The following is a 6,000-nucleotide window of genomic DNA, read 5'->3' on the forward strand; positions in this document are numbered from 1 at the left end:
TGTTTTTACTGTATAATTAAATCCCTATTATCTAAGAACTTAGCATAAACTGAGATCTAAAATTCAATATGCCTGTGACAAACATAGCAAAACTATTTTAATTCCTTGGCTATTAACATGGCACCAGGGGATGAAGAGATGAACAAAACCTCACTGATTTTGATCAAAGTCACCCTCAAATGGCTGGGTCAGACTCACACTCCTGGCTCCCCTGCCCTTCACTCAGGAGCTCCAACCACAGATTTATGCTGCCTGCTCACATGCCTGGCCTGGGTTCCTATATAACTGCATTAATTAGCTTAGTGGGAGGAAAAAAACCTGAAAAAATGAGCATTGATGTTGACTTTAAAACTCAAAGGAAACAATTAACAATGACCTTCACAGTGAAATTAAGAATATAACACAGGAGCCCTGGCCACATTTTCAGTTCCATAAGGATATTTACTCCTTGGAGTCAGCAATGTTTGTGAATATTTCACTGCATAAGGATTTATTTTTATCCTGAAATAAACTTTCTTTTCTTCTCTATTATCTTCTAGCAAATCAGGCTCACAAATAGCTCTAATCAACTGTCTTTCAGATCATTTTCTTACGGAAGCTGCTGAATGCTTAATTATTCAAGGGGAAAAGGGGAGACATTGAGATGCATTACTATAAATGTAGAAAAAAGAGAACTAGAACTATCAGTGAAGAGCTCCCCTGAACTCGAGACTCATACCTCAAGCTGTCCCCCATCATCTCCACCTGGATGCCTATTATACTTCTCAAGCTTACAAATGACCCCTCATTTCTTCCTTTCAGTGTATTCTCAACACAGAGCCAGAGTGATCATCTTAGAAAGCCAGCCAATTATATCTGAAAGGAATATAATATTATATGTCAATTATACCTATTAAAAAGTCAAATCATGTTACTCCTTTCTCAAAACATATCAAGTGGCTTCCTATCTCTTTCAGAGAAAGCAAAAGTCATCGTAGTAGACTCCAAGTCACGTATGGTGTTTATACCCATCTGGCTTCAGTCTTCTCCATCATCCCTGCTGCATCAGCTCACTGGTCCGCATACAGTTTCTCAAATTTGCCAGGCACCCTTCTACCTCAGGGCCCTGTGCACTGTCTCTGTCTGGAGCATCCAGATGTCCACATAGCACTTGTCTATTTCCCATCTTTATGCAAATGTGACCTGCTCAAAGAGGCCTCCTTTCCTTCACTCCCTTATTGAAAATTGCAACCTTGTCCCGAGGCACTCTATTTATTTCCCTGCTTTACTTCTCTCCATTGTACCTATCACCATATCCTACACTGTTGTCATAACTTATTTTGTTTATTGTTACATACCCCCTCTATAATGAGCACTGCATGAGGACAAGTCGATCTATTTTGTTCGCATTCTATTACCAATGCAAAGAACATCGCCTGGAACATAGTGCTCAATGCATATTTCTTAAATTAATGAATAAAGGAATGAATGAATAAAAAACAGAATTTCATGTTGCAAAATACGAAAAAGAGACTGGATGTGAAAGGACCAACTGTGTACCTACCTACTTGAGGGTACTCAGGAGCCTGTCGAGTTAATGACCTGATATGGTTGGATGTTCTAGCAAAGGTAAATAACGCTGAATGTTGGTTATAGATATGCTCATCCAATGGAGTCAGGTAACATATTTATCTGTGTGAGTACAATAGCCATTCAGTATTGACAAATTTAGTATTTATTTCTCAACTTTCAATCTCCCCATATCCATAGGCCATTTTTAAACTTTCCTTATCTCTGTTCTTCTATTACGCTGCCCATATTTAAACTCATATCCTTCAGCCACATGTCCATGGGCAGGCAACTTCCTCTTTTCGTGCCTCTTTATAGAGAAAAGGCTTTAGGTTTCACCAAGAAAATTGTACTTCCAAGTCTAACGGAAGTTCTTCTGGAACTTCACTGGAGACAGAGGCAGAGCCTGCAGATATCTGGGGAGAAAACGTTCTTTTCTTTTCTACTCCAGGATACATACTTTTTTACTTTTAGCCTACAGTAGTTTCAAAAGAGAAGTTTTCCCTTAAAAGGGCTTTTTATCTGAGAGGGCAAGTATTTAGATGGGAGAAGTTAACACTACATTCACTTTGGTATTCTAATGTGTGGTGAGCTCACTTCTGCTATTAGGTACAACATTCATAGCTGTCACCTCCCTGAGTAGTTAACAGGAACAAAAAATAAAATCATCATTGTGGTATCATACGGTCTGTACCTAAGAAAATCCTGATGCCAACAATTTTGAAGATCACAATTTAAGAGTACTTTGCTACTGTTTTATATTTCATGTTAAATTAAATTACTGATAGACTAATTTTGTTTTTCAGCTCAGGAACATTTGTTCTTGTAATTTGACATTCATATTCAATGGCATTGTATCTTCTCATGCCTGTCACTGTCATTTCTAAGCAAGATTTTTACTGAGAAACTTCACTTTAATGAGGAGAAAAGCTGAATCTTTGCACCTGTCTAATGTAGCTTCGCACTACGAAGTAGAGTGACATATGCCACTTCTGTCATACAGACTCTTCATGGAGCTGAACTATAAAACGAGACTTTTTCAAAAACATTTGATCATAGTTCAAATCAGCCACTGTATCTAATATATTCAATACTGTAAACCAATATATTCAATATTCAAAAACAAAAACAAAACAAACCCCAAAACACACACAACCACAAATAAAAATAGCAACAACAACAAAAAAAACAATCTCATTTTGAGTTGAAAGAGGTCATAGAAATACCAAGTAGAATTTACACAAGTAAAATGTATAACGCCCCAAGCAAAATTTGACAATATTCTCATGGAGTGTTATAGTCTAGACTCTTTTATTTTGTACAAAAGAGAATTAAACAGTTTAACAAGCATCCAGGTACCTGGAACTAAAAAAAGAGTGTGTCCCATGTGGAGTTACACAGAGTTGTCACAAGCCACGAGGGACCTTTGGTGAGTATGGCCGCTGACTTGTGTCAGTGTAGAGGCAATGCCTTCACAGGGGACAGAGAGGAAGATATTCTGTGGAATTTCAAGATGCTCTCAGTTTTGCTTTGCCTCATTTTTGTTTTTCTGAGATTGTGAATGTGCAAATTATGTCTCTTTGTTTAGAGTCTACCACTGAAACTAAATAGGAACTTGACACAAGGTCAATTTGGGAAGGAGTATATTCTTCTGAAACTAAATACAACCCCTTTAGTATCGATGAAGGGAGGTGAGATAAGTATCTGAAGTTGGGGTTGGCAATGGCTTCATCGCATCCACTGAAAATAAACTTTTGCTCACTTGTATTGATGAGAGTCAGAAAAGAAAAAAAGAAAGCAAAATTTGACAATATTCTCATGAAGCATTGTATTCTAGACTCTTTTGTTTTGTACAAAAGAGCACTCAAAACTCTTGTAGAAATGGGCTTTTAAAACATTTGTGCTTTCCCTTTAAACTAATAGCTAAGAAAGGGAAAGCTGAATATTCAAAACAATACAAAGTCGTTAGGTTTACCTTCAAATTCAAGAATAACAGATTTTGCAGAATTCAAATGCAGTCATTGAAGATAAAACATTTGCTGATGATGAGACAAGAGAAAATTGCCTCAGATGTCACTATTATTTATTGCCACAGAGCTGAACATCAGAAACTAATCCACACATCACAATGGCTGTGCCCCTAATCATGAGCCACCTTTTTCTTCTTAAACAAAGTCGCATTTCTTATTTTCGAGACTTTTTGAAGCTGAATGCTTTCAAGACACTTGGAGATTGATCTTCAGATTCAAAGTACCATAGCAGCTAAAGATGAAAAAAAATTTATCAACAAGCCTAGTGCTGGTGGCTGGCATTTGAAATCCCTGGGAGAGGATAAATGCAGGCAATTGCTGCAGTATGAACTATGTGCAGTGATATATCAGCATACTCACCAACTTGCTCTGCTTTTCGAGAAGTTGCAAAGGGACATTCATTAACTCAGTAAAGTCATATAAAAGAAAAACTCTAGGAAATACATTAATGCATTACGCAGTAAGGTTTCATGGCCAATCAACTTCATTTATCCAGCTCTCACTAACCTTTTCCAGGATGCTATGAAGAGTTACAAAAAAATAAGCAGTAGGATAGAGATTTACCAGAAAGTTTCAGTTGAGAAAAAGAAAACGATATTCTGAAATAGTCAAACATAGCGAATACAGCAGTTAGTTCTTAGAACTATTACTATCTAAAGACATTATTTCTACATCTAATGTGATGACATTTTAGGCTCTAGGCACTAATAACTTTAGACCAGAATAATCATAAATACCTACCCAATCCCTGGTAGATTCTGCTAAAGACAAGACTAAATTCCTTTGGAATTCAATTAAATTTTAGTGATTCCCTTCATTTATATTTGCACTTTGTGTGTTGTTTCTACTTCTTTTTCCTTTCAGGTTCAGCCCTCTGTCTACCACCTCTGTGTCAGCCCTTCCTTCCTCCATTCCCTTTCTAAAATTTTTATGCTTTAGAGAATTCAAACATGTCTTTGGTAGACAACACCTCATATTTTGTCCTGCCTGCTCTTCTTTCTTGCCCCTCTAGATATTCCATGATGTATAATAACTTTGAACATCAACACATATTGTTGTGCTATGTAAAGCAGAGACTGTTGATAGGATTTAGAGAAGTCTTATTCATGGCAAATGTTTTCCAGGAGGTTCCTTCTTCTCAAGACCTGGAATTTGGAATCCTAATTCCTAGAAATGATTGTTCTAAGTGCCATGAACCATAGGCACCCTATTTTGTATAAAGAGGTTCTTCTTTGATGATCCCAGTTATCAACAATTAAATGAAAACTGAAACTTGGAAGCTGAAATGTTGATTAGAGATAGATTAACTGCTCCAAACTGCCTTGAAGTTAAAGACATTTATACCCAGAGAAGGTAAATACCAGGCCCATAGTCACTCAGCTTGTTGTAGAAGATTGATAGCTCAAAATGTCAATTCTAAGAAACCCAACAGTTGATAACTGAGTCAGATCTAATATCTAATATCTAATATCCAATAAAACCTAATACCTAGGTTTTATTAGACTCAATCATGTCTCATCCAAGATATCACTATCTCTAGTAAATCTGTCCTGTGTTTGGGAAGCCATTCAGAATCTAAAATAATGCTTTTACATTATTCCTATTTTTTAGAAGACAGACAATGAGGACATTTTCTAAGGTCAATAATCAAGAAAACAAAAATTTTAGCATATGTTTAATATAAATATGTACATCTTGGCCTGTCCCAGTTTATGAAAATTGGGGAAAGATGAAGTAAAAACAATTTTTGCCCAGTGATTTTATTTCCCAGTTCTCACAGAGACATACCAAATCAAGGAATGTTTGTAATGACCCTTGATTCTTTGACAGCTGTAGAAACATAAATGAGTAAGACATGACCAGAGTACCTTACCTGCAGAGCAGATATTAACATATGAAAACAAAGATCAGGACTGTTTGTAGTCAGGTGCTAAACTTCCAGGATTAGAATGGAGTTCACTGGAACCAAATCTAGTAAGACATGCAGAGTCTTTAAAAGGGGGAGAGGTAGAAACCATAAATAAGGCATAGAATTAGCATGATGGACCAGTGAAGAAATCGAACCAACCTGGACAAAGCAGAGAAGGGCTGGGACACAGGAGGAAATAACAGGAATTAGTTTCAGGCATGCCAGATTAAAACCCTTGCACAAAGATTTAGATTTAATGTATTTTGAAATAGAGTACACATTCAAGTTCATCTATTCTTTAGATTGCTTTTAGCCCCGATTTGTTGAACCTATTTGGGAAGTAGAGGTAGACACAAGGGAGTTGACAAATGAATATAAAAACTTGTTTTTGTTAATCCTAAACTGCAGATCTTTGAGCTCTTTATTCAACAAAACATTGCCTCTCCATCACCTTGCCAAACAAATTGTTTTTTCCTTCACCCTTTGTTCTGACTTTCTTTCAAACTGACTTTA

General features: G+C 36.6%; 1 protein-coding gene across 18 annotated transcripts in view; it reads right to left on the reverse strand.

The window, feature by feature from the left end:
* The window catches only part of DLGAP1 (DLG associated protein 1), a 798,454-nt gene that overhangs the window by 599,346 nt on the left and 193,108 nt on the right, over positions 1-6,000 (reverse strand). Inside the window, exon 1 of one of the 18 annotated variants that reach the window (XM_025038574.1) lies at positions 1,544-1,624. The exons of the other annotated variants lie outside the window; for them this stretch is intronic. The gene's annotated coding sequence lies outside the window, so the exon portion shown is untranslated. Of the gene's footprint in view, positions 1-1,543; positions 1,625-6,000 lie in introns of those variants that run through there. 18 annotated transcript variants of the gene reach the window in all.

This window comes from Pteropus alecto, unplaced genomic scaffold (assembly GCF_000325575.1).
Source record: "Pteropus alecto unplaced genomic scaffold, ASM32557v1 scaffold146, whole genome shotgun sequence".
In the NCBI taxonomy this organism is placed as follows: domain Eukaryota; kingdom Metazoa; phylum Chordata; class Mammalia; order Chiroptera; family Pteropodidae; genus Pteropus; species Pteropus alecto.